This window comes from Globicephala melas, chromosome 2 (assembly GCF_963455315.2).
Source record: "Globicephala melas chromosome 2, mGloMel1.2, whole genome shotgun sequence".
Taxonomy (NCBI): domain Eukaryota; kingdom Metazoa; phylum Chordata; class Mammalia; order Artiodactyla; family Delphinidae; genus Globicephala; species Globicephala melas.
The window spans coordinates 12,592,860-12,618,131 of NC_083315.2; the positions used below are offsets into that span (position 1 = coordinate 12,592,860).

The 25,272-nt window shown below is 40.4% G+C and overlaps 1 protein-coding gene across 1 annotated transcript in view; it reads left to right on the forward strand.

Annotated features, from left to right (window-relative positions):
• The window catches only part of PIP4K2A (phosphatidylinositol-5-phosphate 4-kinase type 2 alpha), a 335,262-nt gene that overhangs the window by 103,860 nt on the left and 206,130 nt on the right, over positions 1-25,272 (forward strand). The window contains exon 3 of the mRNA XM_060292946.1: positions 1,795-2,275. The gene's annotated coding sequence lies outside the window, so the exon portion shown is untranslated. The remainder of the gene's footprint in view (positions 1-1,794; positions 2,276-25,272) is intronic.

A 25,272-nucleotide genomic window follows, 5' to 3' on the forward strand; every position in this document is an offset into this window, starting at 1 on the left:
TTATCACAGCACCTCTCTTTTATTAATTTTTTCTTAGCATCTTGCATAGAGCAGATGTCCAATAAATATGTTTTTTAATAAGAGCACTTAGGTAAAACAGGTTGGAGGGTGTTTTGGTAAATCAGGCCAAAATGATGTTGCTATAAAGTATAAAACTCCACTGGAGAAGAAACTGGATTTAAAGACAGAACAGGCTGGGCTTGGGGGCTGATAAAATGCAGAGCTGGGAGCGAGAGTCAAACGTAACTTCCAGGTATCTGAGTGTAATGTGTACAAAGAGAGAAGGCTGGCCCTCTTCTTTGATCAGCTTTCCAGATAATTACCAATATTTCATTTTATTTTGTTTTGTGCTGTGTAAGATAGACACAAGGAAGGAAGATCTTCTTCCCAAGCATTGGTTAACTGCACCAGTTCCACCAGCCTATAAGCACCATGAGAACAGAGACCCTGTCTATTTTGTCCTCAGTGCCTTGCCCAGGGACTCGTATATCCTAGGCATGCAACAAATATGTATTATTTTTCTATTGAGCATCTTCTGTGTACCAGGAACTATATTACATGCTTTGCATATATTTTCTTCTTTAATACTCACTACAATTCTGACACCAAGTTCTGATGTGTGGGGTTCTCACCACACACCAAGCAATTCTTAGACACCAACTGAGTGCCCCACAATTCAACTCAGTTCCAACACTATCTGCTTGGAGACAGTGTCAGATCCAGTGGCTTAAGGGGTCCTACAAGACTGCCCCTCACTTCAGAGGCCAATCTCAAGCCCAAGTTATCACCTGTGCTTCTGACAGCTATAGATCCAGGGTTCCCACAGCCTACTCTTTGGTCTGATTAATTTGTTAGAGTGGCTTACAGAACTCAGAGCAACATTTTACTCACTAGATTACCAGTTTGTTATAAAAGGATATGACTCAGGAAGAGCATGGTGGTAGAGATGCTTAGGGCAAGGTATGGGGAAAGGGCACAGAGCTTCCAAGGCCTCTGGGTGCACGACTCTCCCTGAAGCCCCGTGTTCACCAATCTGGAAGCTCTCCAAACCCCATCAATTTGGGTTTTTATAGAGGCTTCATTAAATCATTGGCCACCAGCAATTGATTTGACTTCCAGCCCCTCTTCCCTCCTCAGAGGTCATGGGGGGGAGGGGGAGACACAACTGAACGGTCAGACTTTCCAGTCACCAGTCACATCTGGCAACCAACCCCCATCCTCAGGTGCAGTCCCAAAGTCACCTCATTAACATTACAAAAGACACCTTTGTTGCTCCCATCCCAGGAAATTCCAAGGGTTTTAGGAGCTCTGTGCCAGGAACCGGACAAAAACCAAACGTATATTTTTCATTATATATCACAGTATCACACTCACACACACACACAAAAAACACATTTTAGGAGTGAGGATGGTTTGGAAAGGTTAAGTGGCTTGTTCAAGTTTATACTGCAAGTAAAGTAGCTAAGGCAGGAGTTAAACCTAAATGGGTGTGTAAATCAACTATGCCTCAATATTTTAAAAATGATAAATTTTTTAAATATGGGGGAAAAAACCTAAATGGGTTTGGTACCAAAGGCTAACCTTAAATATGATACTATACATCCTTCCTATATGTAGTTTAATTTTCCAGGGAGATAAATTTATGTAATAGTGAAGAAACTTTGTATTCTATTACAAGTTAATCACTAAAATTATGTTGCCTATAAGTTTAAATTATATATAATGGCCCATCTCTGGGAACCCTGCCTCCCAGGTAATGAGCTTTAATCTAAAATACCTTTGTTTACCTCACAGGAAACATCCTGACCAGGCCCACCTGTGAATAACTGCAGGATGGAAGAAAGTAACACATCCCCTCCAGAGTCTGCCCGGAACCAGGACCTTACCCTCTCCCTTTTGGTATAAAAGAAGCTTGAATTCTAACTCGGGAAGATGGTTCTTTAGGACATTAGTTTGCCATCTTCTCGGTCTGCTGGCTTTCCAGATAAAATGGCTATTCCTCGCCCAACACCTCATTTCTTGACTGATTGACCTGTCGTGTGGCAAGCAGTATGAACTTAGACTTGGTAACAAATTTTGGTGAAGCCAGCCAGGAGCCTTGCTGCTGTGGCCAGTCTGCCCTGATTGGGTTCCAGTAAGGCCCTAGCAGCTACTGGGACCTCTTGTCCTGAGGATCTTCCCTTCAAAATTACCCGAAGCGGCACCGGCTGCCCCAGCACTTGGCAATTGGAGCAAGGAATGGACATCTGGGAGCTGACAGGTTCCATACAGTAGGGTAAGTCGCTCCAGGGTGTACAGCCAGAAACTTTATTTCTTCTCCGTTTGGGGCTTTCATTCTGCAGAATAGACCGGTTTGTTTTGTATCTGAGTGGGGTACCCTGTTGGAGAGAGGAAGTGATGGCCAGACTTTCACCCAATTTGTGAAGCAGTTTGTTTATTCGGATGCCAGCATTTTTGTGTGCCCTTTGTGCTTTGTTTGTCCTGTATTTAACAATGCTTGGCCACAGTAGCTGTTAGGATCTCCACAAGGGGTTTAGGCAGGATTATCTTGAGACCCTGTGGACCATGTACTGTCCCCCTTGCTGTGTTAATTACGTCGTTTGTGGTCTCCTGTGTTGTTGGCCTGGATCCAATAGCTCTCCAAGGAGTCACATTGCATGGGGGTTGAGTTTGTGGTTCTTGTGATGTGTAAAACCCTCAGACCAAACTTGAGGGTTTATTTAGGATTTTCTGTTTTGTTTTAGTACCATTTCTCCATTTACAGACTGATGTCAAGCGGAGGAAAGGAACAGTAACAAAAAAACCTGTCCGTTCCTGTCTGAAAGTGGGACATTCTCAGGGACAGGAGAAAGGTTCCACTTTGTTCCTAGTATCACCAAAAGCCCCATCCCAGAATTCAGCCCAGTTGGTTGGTGCCAAGGCAAAAGGCAGCCTTTTAATGGTTAGAGATTATCAATTGCTATTTATGGTTTTATGGTGGCCTTTGGGTGGCTCAGTAGCTATTCTGTGAAGGATGATGAAATCCTCTATGTGCAAGCATTTGTGCTATTACATCAGGGTGGGAAAAAGTCAGACAGTTGTCACCTTATGGTAAAAGGAACCCAAGGGAAACTCTGTCATACAGGAAGGAAAAAGAAGGGAGTGAGGGTGAGGCTATGTTGCTCCAACCTCCGGCCAAGCTGGCTGTCCCAGCTGCCCCAGCTGTTATGGCAATATATCCACCCCTTCCCCACCTCCCATTCCCAGCCAGCCCCAATTCCCAACACTGGGGCTCAGGGAATGGTTGAACGGGCTCCCCTTCCTTATAAGGATCAACTAGAAAATCCTATGTTAGTTCCTGGGTCACAGGGGCCTGGTCTGGTATCCCCGTCTAAGACCTGACAGGGCACCCAGTTTGGGCCAGGAACCATTCCCGAGGCAGGGCAATTTCCCTTATGCTGTATCCCAGAGGGAGCCTACATGCAAACAGACAGCTGGCTGGGTTTCTATGGGTGGATAGTCCTTTCCCCACCTCAGTCTTGTTTAATTGGAAAGATTGAAACCCCCCTTATAGGGAGGATCCTCTCCGAATGATAGAATTGCTCACGTCTTTTTTTTCTTTTTTAATTAAAAAAAATATTTTTAAATTAATTTTTATTGGAATAGTTGCTTTACAATGTTGTGTTACTTCCTCCTGTACAGCAAAGTGAATCAGCTATACATATGTATCCTCTCTTTTTTTGGATTTCCTTCCCATTTAGGTCACCACAGAGCATTGAATAGAGTTCCCTGTGCTATACAGTAGGTACTCATTAGTTATCTATTTTATACATAGTGTCAATAGCATATATATGTCAATCCCAATCTCCCAAGTCATCCCCCCGCCAACTCACTTCTATTTTTGCTACCCACCAGCCTTCATGGACAGACATACACATTCTTCTCAATGTGATGCTTTCAGGAGATGAAAGGAGAATGGTCGTTGATAAAGCCAGGGAATAAGCATACCAGCTCCACCTAACAGACCCAAATGGTGCACCTGAAGCCCCCTTGGCAGTACCCATAGCTGAACTAAGTTGGGACCCAGTGAGGGAGGAATGTCCTTATTAGAGCACTACCAGAAGTGCATCTTGGCAGGGCTTTGAAAAGGGGAACCAAAGCAAAAGAGTTTGAACGAAATTCAGCAAAAACCAAATGAAGACATCTCTGAATTTTTGGAAAGAATTTATCAGGCCTACAGATGTTATACTGATGCAGATCCCAAGGCCCCTGAAAATACTAGAATGGTAAATTCAGAGCGCCTCAAACATCCGGAGAAAGTTGCAAAATTGAGATGGTGCATTTGGAATGAGCCCTTCTCAGTTGGTAGATGTTGCCGTTAAAGCGCTCAACAACAGGGAACAAGGGCAGAAGAAAGAAGATGCAAAGTGGAGCACCATCTTTCTGGCATTGGATTCCCAGAAGGCAAGTAACCCAAAGAGAGGTGAGGCCCCCACTGGGGAAGGAGCAAAGCACCCACTGTAAAGAGGAGGAACATTGGAAAAGAGATTGCCCTAGGCTAAATAGGAAGGCAAACAATAAAAGACAGGAGCATCTCGTATGGTAGAAGGAGAGGGGCACATTCATCTTCTGATGAATGGAGAGGTCCAGGGGCTTTGGATGAGCTGATTGACTTTCTGATAGACTTCAGGCGCAGTATACTCTGTGGTAAACACCAACGTGGCGCAGAAAGCATCTCAATCCATCCCAATCACAGGAGTCTCTGGAGTAGAAGATCGTTCATTCTTACAACGTCTAGAATGCCAGCTAGGAGACCTCACCCTGAAACATAGTTTCTTATATATGCCAGAGTGTCCAGTCCCTCTTTTGAGCCAAGATCTTCTTTGTAGAAAAGGACGAAGAGAGGCCCAAAGAGTAGGGTTTCACTCCTGATCATACCTCACCTGGCTGGAAACGTAGAGCGCAAGGAATTGTTTTGATCCCTGAGGCAGTCTTAGGTACTGTGCTATGCGCAGTCATAACAGTACCCATCACCGGAGAGATGCCACCATACCATGGATTCAAAAGTACGCAATGGGGCCTAACCTACCAAAAGACCATCCAGCGAGGCACTCAGAATTGCATGATTTGTGCTAAAAATAACCCAAAGACTGCTGTCAGACCTCCCAGATGGGAGCTCAACACAGAGGAACCAGCCCCACTGAGGACTGACAAATAGACTTTACTCAAAGGCCTCGAGCTGCAGGAAATCTCAGATACCTGCTAGTGTTTGTGGACACTTTTTCAGGATAGATAGTAGCATATCACACCCAGGTAGAAAAGCCTCCGAAGTGGCTAAAGCCCTCCTTAAGGAAATTAGCCCTTGGTTTGAGTTAAAGCATTGCAAATCACCCAGTTTTGATGTGTTTTATTGAAAGAGTCATGTCTAAAACTGAGCCCATGAGAAAAAAATTTTTTTTCTCCTAAAAGAGTTAAATTGTAGAAACTACTAGGTCGTTTCCTTTTTAAATGATCTCCCCTCCTTTAAAAAAGAAGGGGAAAAAAAAACCAAAACTGTTGTTTAATGTCCCAGAAAGTTTTTTGAAACAAGCAGTTTGTCCCTTTTTTCTAAGCACAAGGCCAAAAAATAGGAATTATTTGGCTTTCTCTTCTGAGGCAGATCTGTGTAAGCCTAGCCTGAGAAAATCCTCCTTGCCCATTAACTAAGGGAGCTGTCACAAAGGAATTCTGGGAATCATGATATGCATTTATACACAAACCGTCTGAAAGGGAAACAAAGCTTGACCTGGTTTTCTTCAGAACGAGACCACACTTCTTTTTTTCTGCTCCCTTTAAAGATGGGGGGGCGGGGAAACAGCTTCAAGCCAACATTGCTATCTTCTCCTAAATGCTCTTAACTTGAGTCACCAAAAGGAAGATGGTTAGCTATCTGGTATAATCTGATTTTATAGGTATTTTGACTCTTGATTGAGTAAAAACATGTTGCTTATCAAAAGAACACATTTACTAATAATAGATCATCTTTGCTGAGGATGTCTAAGGCTCCTGGCCCTCTACCAAGCACTGTATGTGCCAGTTTATTTAATCTTCAGAACCCTGAAAGGAAGTGCTATGGTGAGCCCCATTTTACAGATGCCTAAACTGAGGCTTAGGGAAGTTGAATAAGGTGGTTGGGACTAGAGCCATTACTCTTGACCACTGGGCTCTAAACTTACAACTCAGTTATGGAGCCAGAACAAGAACCTGCAAATATATATTTTTTAATTTTTATTGAAGTATAGTTGATGTACAATATTATGTAAGTTACAAGTGTACAATATAGTGATTCACAATTTTTAACGGTTATACTCCATTTATAGTTATTGTAAAATATTGGCTATATTCCCCACGTTGTACAATATATCCTTGTAGCTTATTTTATACCTAATAGTTTGTTCCTCTACTCCCCAACCCCTATATTGCCCCTCCCCCTCCCCACTGGTAACCACTAGTTTGTTCTCTATATCCATGAGGCTACTTCTTTTTTGTTATATTCACTAGTTTGTTGTATTTTTTTAGATTCCACATATAAGTGATACCATACAGTATTTGTCTTTCTCTGTCTGACTTATTTCAATAAGCATAATGCCCTCCAAGTCCATCCATGTTGTTGTAAATGGCAAAGAAGAACCTACAAATATTTAATAACACCAGTCAGCATACGCTGTCTGCCAAATAAATGGGATGAACCACTGTCTACATGGAGCCCAGAAAAGGGATGCTTTCACTGCAGCAGAGACCTGAGACTAGGAGGCAGAACTAAAAGGAGGACTGGCTTCTGGTTGAGTGGATATACTGATGCTTCCACCAATAGCCTCCACTGAGGAACAGTAGTAAAAACCTCTTCAGCAGGCTAAGAAGGAAGTTATTTTTTACAAACACTTTATGTTGTTCTCTATGTGTGAAACCAGCTTTATGAACAGGCATTCGATCCTAGGAGATGTGTATAGAGAAGCCATCAGTTTGCCGTTGGAAATCTCTTTAATTCTCCCCCTTCTCACCCACTAGAGGAGTAGGTTCTTGGATTTCAAGGCCCTTCTACTGCGGCCATGAGTTTTCTGGGCTGTCAGTTTCTAGTGAAGGAAATCCTAGAATAAATGTGGCCGATTATATGCCCTTATCTTGAACAGAAAGAGGAAAAGCTCTTTTTTCTTCTCCCATTTAAAATTGTCATATCTTCTCTGCAGTTTTTGGCAGACCTTTCAGGAAATAAGTTAGACTGACAATTTGGAGATCTCAGTAACTTTCTGGGCTACTTTATTTATTTTTAAAATTTATTTATTTATTTATTTATGGCTGCCGTGGGTCTTTGTTGCTGCGTGCTGGCTTTTTCTAGTTGCGGCGAGCGGGGGCTACTCTTTGTTGTGGTGTGCGGGCCTCTCATTGCAGTGGCTTCTCTTGTTGAGGAGCACGGGCTCTAGGTGCATGGGCTTCAGTAGTTGTGGCACGTGGGCTCAGTAGTTGTGGTGCACGGGCTTAGTTGCTCCGCGGCATGTGGGATCTTCCCAGACAAGGGCTCGAACCCATGTCCCCTGCATTGGCAGGTGGATTCTTAATGACTGCGCCACCAGGGAAGTCCTCTGGGCTACTTTAAAACATCCACTGTATTATGAATACAGTCTAAAATCATTGAAACATTGATTCTTTGTATTTCAGTAAATACAACAGCTGCCTCGAATCAGAATGAGGAACAATAATCAACTGAGGGGAAAAAAGGAGGAATTTTTATGGGAGCTAAAATGTCTTATGTGACAGAAATATTTTAATAACTGCCAAGCACCTTACCCCATGCAAATATTGACTTCAAAGAAGTCACAACATTAAAGTTTGTTATTACTTCCTCCTTGCATCCTACACAGAATATAGGACTTCAGTACAGTTGGATAAAAAAAGTGTTGACCACTTAACACAGCAACTGCAGTAGCCTGGGCTGCAAATATGCCCTTCCTTCAGGGGTGCACATGTAGCCTATCTTCGGAGGACAGATTTGAAACAAAGGAAAAGGAAGTGGTGAAGACAACTTTATCTTCAGATGTAGCAACAAACAGTGTGCAACCAAATGGGGATTTAAGGGGGTCTTGTATTTTACACAATATGTCGCCCTTTGCTTTTTTTGGGTTCATTTCATGCAAATACAGTAAGATGTCAGAGCTACAGACAATTTACATGTGAGAACTCTCTGCTACCTAAATCGAAGCCTATGCAAATTGTACACTTCTCCTTAATCTCACCATTGATCAGACTCTTTGCCAGCCACTAAACTGTGACAAAACATCTCCTTTATTGAAATAACACGTTAGCATTTCATAAATGAGTCCCAAATATTTGTGAGCTATTTTCAGACATAGTATTTATGAAACTATTAAAAACTCATTACTCTTGCCATCTTTTTTATGAGCTGAGTATTAAGCACAGGTTATTTATATCATGGTCCTAGAGACACTAGTAATTTTGGTCTGGGAGATATTTGCATTTAAGATATATCATGCAACTGGCATAAGTTTATTTGTTTAGCATTATGTTTATACACTTATCTGTTGGTAACAAGTCTAGCTTGTTCTTTTAAAGGGCTGTGTAAAGGGAATATATCATGTCTTTATTTGATGAATGTAGTTGAAGTGTCTTATGCTTTGAAGTGAGAGCAGAGCAGTGTCTGGAGAAATCTGAGTTGGACGTTTACTCTCTCCATTAAACCGGACCAGGAAGGAAATAGGACCAACCCCAGGACAAAAATTATCCTGAGGTCTTTCCCTTCTGTAAAAAGAGTCTCAGACTTCCCGTTCTGTGTGGAATAGATGGAAAACATATTAGAACTGACATACACATGTCAGAGAGAGAAGAAGAAACATCTTGGGGCATCAAAAGACCCCCGGGTGTGAGAGCATCAGCATCTGGTCCAAAGTGTTACACACACTTTGTTTTCTCCCAGTTAACTTCAAACGACACGTGTGTGTGTGTGTGTGTGTGTGTGTGCGCGCGAGCGAGGCCAGCCTGAATGATGCTAGCTTCCTTGTCCATGTGTCTACTGTCTCATTTTTCAGAAGCTCTTGCCTAAGACCAGTTTTGGGCAGTGGCCTGAGTATGTGAAGCGGTTATACTGATGGGTGTACAACCATCTTAAAAACAGTCCAGGGCGAGTTAGACGGTGTCCAGCAGAATTGGTAGGAACCCCTGGTCTTGGAAGCCAGAGTCCCTGTTCCTGGTGCTCTAGTTGTTTTCCTTGATTCCTGATCCTGAGAACCAGACCCCTCTGTCCTGGATCATTGCCTGCAGCCATTGCCTTGGACTTCTGTAGGCTTGTTTCTCCACGCTATAATTTTGATTTGCTAAGTAGGTCCAAACTGGCAATAACAGAGTGAATCCTACATACCAAAACTTAATCACACAAATGACCCTAGACCTCTTCCTTCCCCGACCTGTCACATCCAATTTATCACCCTGTCCTCTCAATTCTACCTCCTAAGCCCACGTGGAATCTGCCCTGGGGGCTCCAGGCTCACCGTCCTCTCACCTTAGGGTCTAATGACCTCTTACCTGGATAACTGCACAGGGTCTTCTCTAGCCTTCTCTGCATGCTCCCCCTCCAGCCCCTCCTCTCCAGAATGCTGAGGCGGGGATGCCCCAAAACAAAACAGCGATCATACCTACGCCCCTGGATAGGATAGAGAGCCCTTCCTTGGTTCTCCATGGCAGCTCCCCATGGCATCGAGAAGGATGTTAATGCAGCTGGGTGTGCCCTTCAGCATCTTTCCAGTATCCCCGGCCCCTCCCTGCCCTGTCATGCCTCGACCACACCCACGTGAAACCCTTTATGCCCCAGGCCCCTGCGCATACAGACTCTGAGCTCGCTCTTTTCCTTCGGGCACTTGCTCTTTTGTACGTAGCATTCGCTGGGCCCTGGGACCCTGCTTCTCCCCTGCTTCTCCCCTGCTTCTCGTCCTGCAACTACCAGAGCATGCGTCACACTGTAGACTCATGGAGACAAGGCAGAACAAGGGGGATGTGCGTAGCTGGTATAACTGTCAGAAATTCTGAAGAGAACACATGGCACCATCCAAACCTAATCTGAAAGAGATGCTGTTATTGTTTAAAGCAAGTAAAAGAATAAAAATAAGGTTTTCAAAGAACTGGAACTTTTGAGTTCTAGCCTCTCAAGAATAGTTTTTCTGTTCAAACGAATGACTACTGGACTATCTCTCCGGCTCTTTCTCTCTCCTGAAGGTGCCTTTCTCCGCCCTAATGACTGCAGGATAACAGTGTGGAAGAATATTTTTTCACCCTGTCCTCAGTCAACCTGGGTTTTGTGTGTACGGCAAGGCCACAGTCACAGCTTTTATATGGCCAACATGAATTCAGAATGGACAGACCTTTCCCCCCAGACATACAAGCAATTGATAGCCACACAATCAATCAGATTAAAGGACACAAGAAGAAAAAAAAGTGTGACATTAGACGGCATTTTGAGGAAATATCTAGTTGACAAGTCAGATAGATACCCTGGCATTTTCACCTCTCACCCTCTGAAGGGTTTAGTTTCAGTTCCTCCTCTGCCCTCATCCCTGTCTCTCAGTTTAGACTGAAACAATGAAGAGATGGAAAGATCAAACAAATAGATCTTTGTGAAACACCAAAAAGAAACAAAGAGGAACAGTGGGGTCTTGAGGTGGGAGGAGGGGGCAGAGACTGTGTCTGCTTGCCTTCCTGGCTCAGGGGGTAGAAGGAGAAGAGATGCAGCCATTGACAGGAGTTAGAGGAGGGCTGCCCACCTCCCCCCGTCAAACCCTAATCCCAGCCCATGATGATGGGCTGCTCTTTAAATACAAGAGTATTCAATTTAGAAAATCGTCTGCTGATATTGCAGAGTGACTCTGGGGCCAGACTGCCTAGTATGGATCTTGGCATCTCCACCTACCGGTTAAGAGGTCCTGGACAAGTTTCTTAACCTTTGTGAGCCTCAGTCTCCTCATCTTTAAAATGGACATGAAATTGCACCAACCTCCCAGGATTGCTCTGAGGATAAAGATGAGTTAAGATAAAACAGAAAGCATTCAGAAGATTTTCTCAAGAAATGGTAGCTATTATTATGGTAAGCAAGATACGTAATTATTTTGGGCCTTGGTTTTTCAATCTGTAAACTTGAATTTGTTTTTACCAACTGGTCACTTTAAAAATTGCGGTATGAAAAAGCTGGGAAAATATGAACTAACACGTCAACTTGGGAGACGTATTGAGAAAGACTTCATAGTCACGAAAGCGTTTAACAAGCAAGAAAAAAATAACCCTGTCCACACTTAATCTCACTTCTTTCAAACACTTCTCCCTACAGATAGCGTTCATTCTAGCTGCTCAACACATCAGCAGGCAGAGAAGACAACCATCTGCCTTGAGGAGATAAAAATGGAGTTTCTTCATCAACCCTCCAAGTTCCTGTGAAATCCAGATGAGAGGCTGAGTTTGTGGTCTTGTTGGCCAATCGTCTGAAAATTTAGAAGCTAACAGCTAGCTAGAATTTTAGTACAGACAGTCCCCAAGTTGATGATGGTTTGACTTTGCAATTTTTTTGGCTTTACAATGGTGCAAAAGCAATCCAAATTCAGTAGAAACCATACTTCACATTTTGAATTATGACTTTTTCCTGGGCTAGTGATATGTGGTCCAATCCTCTCTCATGATGCTGGGCAGGGGCCATGCCTCCCAGTCAGCCACAGGATCACGAGGGTGGACAACTGATACACTTACAACCCTTCTGGACCCAGACAACCATTCTGTTTTTCACTTTCAGTACAGTGTTCAATAAATCACATGAGATAGTTAACACTTTATTATAAAATAGGCTTTATGTTAGATGATTTTGCCCAACTGTTGGGTAACGTAAGTGTTCTGAGCATGTTTAAGGCAGGCTAGTTTAAGCCATGATGCCCTGGACATTAGGTGTATTAAGTGCATTTTCAACTTTCATGAGGGGTTTATTGGGACGTTTCTCCGTGGTAAGTTGAGGAAGATCTGTACATTTTATGTGCCAGATAATGCATTAGCTACATTACATGTCCACCCACAGGAACCTTATGAGTAGAACTATGGTTATCCCATTTGACAGAGGAAGTACTAAGGTGTAGAAAGGTTGAGTAAATGGTCAGGTCTGTCTGACTTCAGACGCTGTTGGCTCAACCACCGTATTATGCTCCCGCTTTTGCTCCTAAGTATACTGGATAATGTTATTTTTTTACTGTGTAAGTGTGTTGGGTGGGGGAAATTTCCCCCTCTACCCTTCTTGAGTTTTTGTGGCTGGACTAATAATAAAATTGACACAAGACAGATTAACAGGAGAAAAAGAAACAAATTTTCATTTATACACACAGAGGTCTCAGGGAAATAGGACCTAGGAAGTGGTCAGAGCAGACAGCTTTTATACTTTTTAGACAACAAAACAATAAATTTGTGAGAAATTGACAAGACAAAGAAATTCAGTTTTTGAGTGCCCAGTAAGTGAAGAATTTAAACAGAGTTTGGGCTTGGGGTCGTAAATTAAAGAAGTAACCGGATTTGTTTATATAGGTTTCTTGGCCTGTATTCCCTATCTCTAACGTTAAGGGTGTCCTTCCACCTCCAGATGCAGGGAAGTCACCTTTTTTATGGGAGATTTATTTCCTGCTTTCAGGGAGACAGAAAGGAGGATCACAATGTCCGTCTTGCATTGGTCATTTTTTAAGTAACTTTAATTCAAAATAATCTGCCATTGTGGCATATTTTTGGGTAGCCTGCCCTGAGCTCCTGAGCAACATTTGATATTACTAATTTTGAAGTATTTTTCAGTTGCCAAATCCATATTCTAGAAATCATTTACGGATTTACTAAATGTGCTTTCCTGGGAAGGCCTGTCCTTCTGAGATGACATCTTTTCTACATTTGTGGATTAAATGCCCTTTTGAAAAATGGTCTCAGGCTGTGCTATAGTCTTGAATGTTTCTGTCCCTCCAAAATTCATATTTTAAAATCCTAACCCCTAACATAATGCTATTAGGAAGTGGGGCCTTTGGGAGGTGATTAGTTCATGAGGGTGGATCCCTCATGAATGGGATTAGTGCCCTTATAAAAGAGGCCCCACCTCCTAATACCCTCTCATTAGGGGTTAAGTTTCAACATAGGAATTTTGAGAGAAAACATTCAGTTCATAACATGGTATTAGTAGAACGTAAATTTTCCTTCTTTTTAAAGAGAAAAAAACAAAAAACCTCTTATGGATCTTGCCAATTATTTCTTTTAATGGATAGACTAGAAAACTAAGAATATTACAGCATCCTTTGCAGAACCTTCACTAGTTATTTAGACTGAAGACCTCATGTCTCTATCATCGCTCTCTTTTCTGGAATCACAAGAACTTGCTCATACATCTTGTTAAAATGAATGGTCATAACTTGACTTGAACAAATCAAGTGAAAAAAGATCTTTTTAAGGCAATTAGGGAAATTAATTATGGACTGACTCATATGATACCAAGGAATCATTGTTACTTTATAAGGTATGATAATGACATTGCTGTTATTTTTTAAAGTCCATATTTTTTAGAGACAGATACTGACATATATAGGGGTAAAATGACACATCTCGTGGGTTCCTTCAAAATACTTCAGCAAACTGAAAAAGTGAAAGAAAAAAGGGAGAGATGAAGCAAACACATCGGTCTTAATAATTGTTTAATCTGGGTGATAAAGAGACATTTGTAATTATTTTAAATTTTTCATAGTAAAGATAAATATAATAATACGTAATTATTCAAATCATGTTGTCAAGTATGAATATGTTTTTTCCATCATTAACTATGTGGACTTGAATGATTTCCTCTTCTATGAAAATGAGGTGAGAATATCCAATTTGTAGGTTGTTTTGGGGATTAAATGAGATGCCTGGCCCAAAAGAAGTATTCAATCAATGTTAGTGCCCTACCCTCCACTTTTCTCCCCCCTCTCCCATGCTGTATACAAATTCAGAATCATAAAATGATATTTAGGTAGTAGCTATTCACTTTTACCAAAGGAGGTACTATGGACTCTTAAAAACAACAAACTTCTCTAGTGTAGCTATATGATTCAATTTATAACTATAAAACATAAAGACAACTTTGCAGAAACATAATTTGTGTAAAATTAAGATATTGTTGGAATAAGAAATAATTGTCATTTGACATGGTGGTTATAAAAGTGTTGCTCCAAAATTAAATTTTTTAGAAATTCTGAATATTTTCAAAGTTCTAGTTTATTAAAATTTTTGTAATAACTATATTTTATTAGCTTATGCAGCTAAAGTGTAGCTTATTATGTGGCTGGAAAAATCCTTCAGCCTGTATCACAGTTAAGTTGCTTAAATTTCTTCTTAATACAATTTTATGAAGCTCCTTTGAAGTTGTAAGTGATGCTGAAAACTTAGCAACTTTTCTGTAGCAAAAAAAAAAAATAGGTTTCTCTATTGCTATAAATAATTATTAGTAATTTCCATAGGTATATTCACTCTTTTATTGGTGTAATATGTTAAGGTTCTTAATGAAATAATAAAGAATAATGTCTAAATTAGAGAAAAAAGATCTTTGAAAGGTTTGACGAATCAAAGCTGCAAGGGACGCATTAAGAAGAAAACTGGGGCTTCCCTGGTGGCACAGTGGTTGAGAGTCTGCCTGCTGATGCAGGGGACACGGGTTCGTGCCCCAGTCCTGGAACATCCCACATGCCATGGAGCGGCTGGGCCCATGAGCCATGGCCTCTGAGCCTGCTTGTCTGGAGCCTGTGCTCCGCAATGGGAGAGGCCACGACAGTGAGAGGCCCGCATACCGCAAAAAAAAAAAAAAAGAAGAAGAAGAAGAAAACTGATCCAGAAGATATATTTTTCCCTAGCTTATTTCTCAGATCATCCTATTATTGATTATTGAGTGTAAACACAGTGCTATAAAAGGTACTCAATTTTTTTTTTTTTTAATTCACAAAAGACCAAATGCGTTTACTATGCTTTTGCCACATGGATATTTTAAAATTTTCAATTAAGACCTAACATTCATCATCTTCACTAGCACACTCGTGTGTCCAGACCCTTTTAAAGGGCATTGGAACAATTTCATAAGTTAAATCCTGTCAAAAATAACCTATCAGGCAGATGACAAAAGGAACCCTTGCTTTGAAGCTTGAAAAAAAAAAAATTGCCTTTCACTTTGAAAAATCATCTGTCTTTAGGATCTGTTTCATGTTTCTTCAAACGTTTCATGTCAACCTTTCCCCAGAGCAAAATCTGAGATGAAGTTGAGTAATTTATTGTCATGCTTTAAACATGTTATATTTATTCTTCCCTTTGATACCTTTTTTTCTCTGAGGTCCTTGGAAACACTGAACAATGAATTGACTCTTCCTGTGGATGCTGGGAAAGGGGACACAATTAGCCAAAACTAAGGAATAAGAGGTAGGAGACCAAGAATGGGGAAAGTGGAAGGTAAAGTTTCTGGGCCTAAAAATAAAAGGTCAACCCAGAAGTAAATATTACGGATATCAACAGGGGTAGGGTCCTTGCATCTGGTGTAACTTAAAGAAATCAAACCAAGTCCAGTAGTCTGTTTCAAACTGGAGAAGAGAGGGAAAGGCCTATTTATTGGCTGTCACAAACTGTGGTCAGTAGGTTCTTTCCATGTTTGTCTTTTGTCATCCTCATGACAACGCTGTGAAATACTGCCCCTTTCTCAATATGCAGATCAGAGACTGAGACTCAAATTATAAAATAGCTCTTACATGCCTTTTGTACCACAGCAGAGCTCCGTCTGCTCATTCTAAAGCCTGTGATGCTCCCCTGTCAGAAATCATCTTGCTGGAACATCAAAGTCCTGTTCTGTCTGTGGCCTGTTATTTTACTCAACTGTGGTCCCAAATCAATCAACAGCATATGAAAGAACAGATGTAAGAAAATCCTGGAAATTGAAGTCTTTTAAGACATAAGTTAAAGAAAATCAATGAGGAAATGCATCCAAATGGGACAGAGAAAAAAAATCAGTATATTTGGTGAGTTGGTTTAAATGACCCATTTATTATCCATATTCATGGTTCTTTATCTTTGCTTGGATCATAGGACCCTTTGAGATTCTGATGACAGCTATGAAGCTGCACATTCACACAAATGTTCATAGGGCTTAAGGACCACCACCCAAGTTTATTTGGGTTAATAACCCACACTCTATATTATTCAGAATGTAAAATACATTTAAATGTGATAATGTTTATGCATGTAAATTAAGGACTTTTCAGATAATTTTATGTACTCTGCAAAACAAATTGCCTGAAACTTGACTATTGGAGATCGTACAACTTTTGAGTGGACCATTGGTGATTTGCATAATTTTGGACCCATCAATGTCAAGTGTTAACTTGGGCCTTGGACCGTAAATCCATCCATCTTAAAGAAACCACATTAGTAGGGAGCCATATAGGAAAGCTGTTGTTGGCATGTAAAAACAGTATCGCGGTTACTGCAAACAGTATCATGGCCCCCAAAGCTCTGGCGAAATATACCCCAGGGTGAATGCAAATTCCGTTGTTAATTTCACTTTCACCTGTTAGATGAAGTGACATCTTTTTTTTTATAAATTTATTTATTTTATTACTTATTTTATTTTATTTTATTTATTTATTATTTTCGGTACGCAGGCCTCTCACTGTTGTGGCCTCTCCCGTTGCGGAGCACAGGCTCCAGACGCACAGGCTCAGCGGCCATGGCTCACGGGCCCAGCCGTTCTGAGGCATGTGGGATCTTCCCGGACCGGGGCACGAACCCGTGTCCCCTGCATCAGCAGGCAGACTCTCAACCACTGAGCCACCAGGGAAGCCCACTTACTTTATTTTTTTTTGACTGCATTGCGTCTTCATTGCTGTGCGCAGGCTTTCTCTAGCTGTGGCGAGCGGGGGCTACTCCTTGTTGCGGTGCATTCTCATTGCGGTGGCTTCTCTCGTTGCGGAGAATGGGCTCTAGGCACACGGGCTCAGTAGTTGTGGCTCATGGGCTCAGTAGTTGTGGCTTGCAAGCTCTAGAGCACAGGCTCAGTAGTTGTAGCACAAGGGCTTAGTTACTCCACGGCATGTGGGATCTTCCTGGACCAGGGATCAAACTCGTGTCCCCTGCCTTGGCAGGCGGATTCTTAACCACTGTGCCTCCAGGGGAGCCCTATGAAGTGACATCTTAATTATTTCATGTAAGTTAGTACATGACAGGGCAGGCCTGGGCCAAGGGTCCAAAACCCGACAACCCCCAAGCATTGAATGCACTGGTTGGCCCTCTCCCAAGGGAGAAGGAAGTTGTGAATGGAATAAGGACTTCACCACCCACCACTGCCTCTCTTCCCTAAAAAGTGAGAAGCAGCTAAAAGAGCACAGGAGAAAAGTGAGCCAGCAGATTGAGACAATAAGACAGACTCCACAAAAAAGGATGGTGGTGAATAAGGTGGGGCAGAGTAATCAGCTCTGCAGACATTGTACATATTCCTAGGTTGCAAAAAATTGGTTTGCAAAAGACAGCACTTTAGGAAAGTGAAACTGGCAAGTTAAATTAGTCTACTTCCGTTCACTGTTCTTAGCTTTCCACATTTTTATGCAAAGCATCTATTACTTAATAGTACCACCAGCAAGGCGTTTTCTAGCGTTGGCTCTGCCACCAATTTGCTTTGAACACTCAAGAACTTCTCTTACACATGAAGGGAACTAACAGGGCTCTCCAGTTTTTCTAGTGTTCTGAGAGTCTGTAATGCACTGCAGATACATATGGAAAATTTTCCAGTGGTACAACAAAAACAGGAAATAGGAAACTGCTGGACCAATTCAGATGAGGGTTATTCTCCACCCCGCCCTGCCTGAAGTAAGGGGACAACTAGAAGTTGGTCTGCGGGGCTGCTGGGGTCGGGTGCGGGGGGATTTGGATGTTTGAGTGGATAATTTTTTTTCTTTTCTAAACTAAAAATGAAAGCCTTGAGACAAATTCTCAAAGTAGGCAGTTTATTCCTGGCACCATGCTACTCTCTGCCTTTCTGTCCCAACTTTGGGGCCTCCTGGCTATATATTTTCTCCAGTCCTTCCCACTCACCTCCCATGAAAGCATGGCTGGGACTTTGCAGGCTCAGCAAGCCCAGCCCTCTGAACTGCTTCATGTCTCAAAATTCTTCCATAACCCCAGCAAACTTGGTACCCTTTATTTTTTAGATACTTTAAGAAAAGCAACCTTCTTGAGCCAATTTGCACTGATATGAATGACTAAGAGTCTTTTAACATTCAAAGGCATTTGCATTTTTTAACAATATCCTGGAGAGAGAGAGAGAAAGAGAAAGAGAGAGGAGAGGAAGCCAGCTTTTCAACAGGTAGGATGTTGGGGAAAGTAAAATGAGATTTTAAAAGAGAAAAAAAAAAGGCTTTTAGTTTGAGAGCGATCTGAGCATGTGAATGCACCAGATCTACTGAAGGAGATTCTTATACCTGCTTTACATGGTCCCTTTTCCTCCTCCTTTTCTGAAACTGGAGAGGCTCTAAATGCTCCTTCCTGACCCCCTCCCTGCTGCTTGACAGCTTTTATGGGAGTAGCTGAGGCTCCAGCATGGAGATAAAGAATAAACATTTGCAATTGTCTGTTATTTATAAGTCAGGAACTGTTTGTATTTATAAGCGTTCTAAAATTCCACTTCTAAAATTGTGACTAATAACTCCTTTCTCAAATATCATGTTAATGTTTAAAAAGCAACTCAAGAAATGGAAATCGTCCCTCTTTGAACCGTACCGTTTTGCTCCTAACTCTGTTTCTGATCTTCTGAAAAACTCAAATGTGGAAGAAGAAAAAAAACACAGAAATTAAAAGATATTCCTGGTATCTGATTAGTTAAGAATTAACAAGTGCACAATTTGGGAAACCACCCATATTGCAATCTTTCTGTGTCCCTTTGAGATTTATAAAAGTGATTTGGAGGTGATGAAAACAGGATCTGCAATTTTCTAGAAATTGCCCAGTATTGAAAAAAAATATGTATACACACACACACAGAAAGTATATGTGTGTGAATATGTATATGCATGTATATATGTATACATATGTATATATTTGTGTGTATATACATATATAGACGCATACAAATATATTTGGATTTTACTCTAAATCTGTATATTTTATCCTCCAGCTCACCCCACTCATTTTAATTGATAACATCATTTTGTAACCCTTTGCATTAGAATAATAACATTTTAAAGCTATTGGTTTTAAAATAGATCGAAAACAGCAAATATGCTTAACACTGGGCTGAAACTGAAAGTTGCAGCTTTCATCCTTATCACACAGTTTTATTAACACCAAAACTTTTAAGCTGTTATGTAAATAACTGTCAACAGAAATAAAATATGTGATTGCCTTTGCTCATGACGTGGACATGATTTGAGATCTGATTCAATCTGTGCTCTAGCAAAGGTTATTTCTATCATAGACCATAGGAGCAATAACCAGAATACCAAACATATATATTGTATTTCCTGATATTTGGAATTGTACTAATCTGAACTGTTAAAGGGTCCTTTTGCACTGGATCAGCAAAAGGTCAACTTGCTAAAGTTGCTAGACGGGAAAGCTGTTTAGGTGGCAGAGCCTTCATCAAAAACTTAAGAAAAGACAGTATAGTTTTTTCTTGATTTTTTTTTTTTGGTAGACTCTCATCCTCAATGATAGAAGCTACATTAAGGAGATTTAGGAAATTGTAACTAGTGAGACAAAAATGTACGAAAGGGCAAAGGAAAATAGAAAAGGTCCCAAGGCTTTCTTTTGTCTATGATAAGCTGTTTTTTTCTAGTGATGTAACCTTCCCTTGGCTTTGGGCTAGATCACCGTTTAACAAACATACAGTCTCCTCTTCAGCAGAGCCATGTGCTCTGAAATCCACACTGTTAGCACTAGGAAGGCACATGTTTTCTCTGCACAGTCCAGACACAGGTTGGATCCAGGGCATCAGAATTGGGTAGGAAAAAGAGTCTGGAGTCAGAGATGACTGAATTCAGATCCCACATTTGCCATTCATGAGCTGTGTGACCAAGGGCACTTTCCTGAGCCTCTGTTTTCTCATCTGTATAATGGGGATAAGAGAACCTATCTCATAGGTTGTTGGTGTGTTAATGTGCGTGTTGCACCTGGCATATAGCGGTATGGTGGCTGTGGTTCTTCTTAGAATGGCCGTGATACAATGACACAAGAGCTCTAATGTACCCTAATCTACCTTTTATAATCTGTGAGGATTTCATGGCTTTTGTGCATAGGACTGTTTTTCTGGATGAAATGTCACATGATGGAATAACTGCAGTGCCCTTTATAGGCTCTTCAAACAAGCAGCGCTGGGAATAGGAATGGGGCAACGTAATACTAGGTTTGAACTCTCACCTGATAAGTTACTTTTAAATGTTACCAAAATGGTGTGTCGAAGGGTATGGAATTTGTTCCCTCTTGATTGTCTCCCATTAGAAGTCCTGGGTTTAAGCCCAATTCCACCAGCTATTAGCAGGGTGATGCAGAACAAGTACCTTTACATTTTGAAATTTCAGTTTCCTCATATGGAAAAATACCATACTCATATTTCAGGGCTGTTATGAGCATTAAAATAAAATAGTGTAGATAAAAGAGCTGTGTAAGCTGTACAGTTCTAAACAAATATGATTACATTTGTAACAAAAATTAGTCATTCAGCAATGATATTCAAACCTTGTTTTAAAATTACTCCCTAATTACAGAGTTTAATATAAGCCAGATCTTTCTCAAAGCTCATCAAAGATAATTGATGTAAAGAAATATCTCACCTCATTTTAAGGGGCTATGGAATAAGGATTAGGATCATTGTATCAGGAAGGCTCTTCTTATTTACCATGCTGTGTGAAAGAAGTCTTTTTCATATTTGAATTTTAAAAATAATTAGTACAAACCCAATAATGAACTCATTGAGTATGACTGCTAGTCAAAATGATTGCCTTTTTAAAAATTCTTTTTTCTTTATTTCAAAAAGCATACATACACACACATACACACACGTATTTTTGGAAGAAACTTTAGAAGATACAAATAAGCAAAAAATTTTTTAAATCACTTGGAATCTCACTACTCAGAGGTCACCATTATTAATATTTTAGGTTACAGGATTTCATGTCTTTTTTATATATAAATATATATGTAGAGAGAGAAATATAGATACGGCTATAGACTTTATTAAAATGTCTGAAATCATTTATCTCATAATATGACTTTTTGGTTCAATAATTCAACCCAAATATTTCCATGCCATTGCAATACCTTTTTAATGGCTTTCTGCTATTTCATTGAGGACACAGCCCACATTTATTCAGCCTAGCCTGTGCTGTGAAATGTTTTGTTTATTTTCATTTCTTTCTGTGTTGAACAGCAATGTCATGAACATTCTTGCAGCTACATTTGCAGCTACATTCTTCTCGGATAGTCCTGGTTATTTCTTTAGAATAAATTGCTAGAAAAAGAATCACTGATTCAAAGAGTGTGTAAAATATTGCAGCTTCTGGGACATGTTGCTACATTCCCCTTCTGAGGTGATATGCCAGATTGATGCTTTCATTAGTATTTTATTAGAGTGCCTATTTCCTTCTACTCTCTTTTCTGTTTTACTATTATTGTACATTTTTATAACATATTCATTGAAGAATGCTTAGAAAGCATAAGCAAACAGAAAAAATTAATATTTTCATAATCTCAGTACATGATTTAATATTGTTAGCATTTTGCTGTATATATTTTCAGTCTTTATAAGTATTTACATTTCACTGTGTATATTGTGGCTTTTTGACTTCTTTGATGTATTTATTTTTCTTGTGAATTTGTAAAAGCCCTTTTACAAAACACAAGTTACAATTTTTTTCCTGTTTTTTTTATCCTTTAAGTTTTGTTTGTGGTATATTTTGATGTACATTAAGTTTTTTAAGAGTATATGTGTATGACTTGCATAATTCTTTTAAAAATTTTTTGTATTTTTTAAAAGATTTATTTATTATTTATTTATTTTATTTGTTTTTGGCTGCATTGGGTCTTAGTGGCAGCATGCGGGATCTTCTTTGAGGCATGTGGGATCTTTTGTTGTGGTGTGCAGACTCCAGGATGCATGGGCTCTGTAGTTGTGGCACACAGGCTCCAGAGCGTGTGGGCTCGGTCGTTTTGGCACACAGGCTCTCTAGTTCAGGCACATTAGCTCAGTAGCTGTGGTGTGTGGGCTTAGTTGCCCCGCGGCATGTGGGATCCTAGTTCCCCAACCAGGGATTGAACCCACATCCCTTGCATTGTAAGGCGGATTCTTTACCACTGGACCACCAGGGAAGTCCCTGATGTATACTAAGTTTTTATTCTCATTACCCAAATCTATCCTTTAACCTTTTGTGTTATGCTTGAATAGGCCTTCTACATAAATTTTCTTTTTTTTTTTAAGTTAGCTTCTTAATCCATCTGGAATCAATTTGGCATCTAGTGTGAGGCTGAGAATCATTTTTTTCTTAAATAGCTAGCCAATTGCTGTAACACTTTTTTTGTTTTGTTTTGTTTTTTGTTCTTTTGCTATAACACTTTGATTTTTCTTTTAAATCATCCTTTTTGTGATCAATGGGAAAGTCTTCATTTTCTTTGGACTTTTATGCCATCTTACTCTGTTTAATTGAGCTTTCTGGCTAGTACTGTGCCAGTACCACTGGTTAAATTATTATTATTTTTTAATTGCTCTGAACATGAACAATTTCCTCATTTATTTATTTATTTACGGCTGCGTTGGGTCTTAGTTGCTGCACGTGGGCTTTCTCTAGTTGTGGCGAGCGGGGGCTGCTCTTCGCTGCGGTGTCGGGGCTTCTCATTGCGGTGGCTTCTCTTGTTGCAGTGCACGGGCTCTAGGCGCGCGGACTTCAATAGTTGCAGCATGTGGGCTCAGTAGTTGTGGCTCGTGGACTCTAGAGCGCAGGCTCAGTAGTTGTGGCACACGGGCTTAGTTGCTCCGCGGCATGTGGGATCTTCCCGGACCAGGGAGCGAACCCGTGTCCCCTGCGTTGGCAGGCAGATTCCCAACCACTGCACCACCAGGGAAGCCCCAGGTTAAATTATTTCAGCTTCATCATAAAAGCGCATATAGGAGCACAGCAAATTCTGCCTTGTTATTTCTCCTTGGGAATTTTTCTTGGCTTTGCTAGAATGCTTGCATTACCAAAATAATGATTGCCTTTGAAAAATATTTTGACAGCATGTTTAGAGCCTTATGATGTCATGCTAAAAGAGAAAGTATTTTTTCTAATTAGAAATAAGTGTGTAATTGCTCTGTCCTCTCGTTGTGTCCTGTGCACCACGCTGAGGGGCACCTAAGTCTTTATTTTAGCAGTTTCTTCATGCCTGTGTCTCCCCCAGGATGACCCTCATGTGGGAAAGAGATTTTTGTTTTGTTTCTTGTCATGAGTTCCTCATCACCTGGCACTTCTCACACTGTAAGCAATCAAAAAATTTTTAAGCTTGCTGAATAAATAAATATCTAATTATAATACATCACTTTAAAATATTTCATTATTCTCTAAGAGAGCTAACTTTGTATCATAAGCTCTGCTCCTGTTTCCTTCCTTCTAAAGAATAGATGTAAACACACACACACACACACACACACACACATGCACGCACACACTCCAAGGATTATACACAAACAGAATTGAGAGCATCAGTGAGCGAGGCATGAGTCACTCCAACGTCCCAAATGGAAAAATAAAATGGCAGAGGGAAAGAGAATTTCCAAAGTACATGGGAAACAAATTATATGTGGAAAACAGCAAATTTTTCTCTTTTCTCTGATAATTTACTTTGCTTATTTTCATGAAGATAGAAAACAAAGCAAGGAAAACCTGATCCCTTTGTTGTAACTCAACTGCTGAGGACACTTCAGTTGCATCAGCTCCCTCCAGCCAGCGTTCTGCCAACCCGAGACACACACGTGTTGATTCATGTTGGTACACACAGGGCTGGCACTTATCGGCGCACAGATTTCTTACTGTTCTTCAGTGGTTCTTATGGTTTCTTTATTGGTAACCCAAATTTTTGAAAATTATTTTTAAAGAAATGATTTGACCCATTTTGCACCAAAATTTCTAAGCATTTCTTCTCTATGCTACCCCTCTGTTCATCAGGTGGAATTCCAAATAATAGGACCATAAAATAATCTAGCATTTCATTTTCTTCAATAACTAATCATTGTACATTTGTGATTAATATGTATTAGAGAATTATGCAATTTAAAGGCAGGAGCCTGTCCACGGTTTGAAATGCATTAAAATAAGTGATGGGTAATATCAAACAAAAGTTACCTACAAAGTACAAAAGGGTTTTTGCAGCTCAGTAAGTTTTTAAAAGCTTTGGTATTTAGATTTTTATGTTTGAATTACAATATTATACGTAAACCCAGCACTTACATAGTGTTTACCATATGCCAAGAATTGTTCTAAGTGCTTTTCTCATCCTCAAGACAAATGCTAAAAATGAATCCTGAGATGCATGCACTGTTATTATCCCCATGTTACAGATGAGAAAATTGAAGTACAGAGAGGTTAAATAAATGACCTTCCCAAGAGCACACAACCAGTAAGCATAGAGCTGGGGTTCAAACCTAGGTAGCCAGGTCCGGCTTAACCATTACACTATTTACCAATTCTGGCTTTAAAATACGAAAACATTCAGAGACCATGAAAGCAGTGAACTTTATTTGAAATTACTGCACTGTTGGCCAGAAGGTGATGACGAAACATGACTGATAAATTTGGAGATGAGAGTATCTGAAAATCAGAGCTAAACCTTTTTCTATTTTAAACCAGTGTTTTACTGAGAATGAAAGTGATAGGTTGGGGACTTGGAAATAATCAAGAAAGTAAAAATAGTTACATATTGAAACATATGAATTCTTGAGATAAAATATTTGGAATAATAAAGACAGAAATGTTGCAGGGCATCATCAATGAACTCTGTTCCTCAGCTTATTCAAAGAAATGTGTTGAGAGATGAATGGCAGCATGCAAGAACAGCTGTCGATGTGTGTAACACACACCCAGAAAATATCCCAGGCCACATGCAATAAAGCTCAGATTTTAAATGCATCTTGATGTGGCTGCCCTACAAGTCTTGACCTTATCGACAGCAAATCAGACTTGATTTGAATTACAACAGATGGCCAGCCTAATGAAGGCAATGCCAACA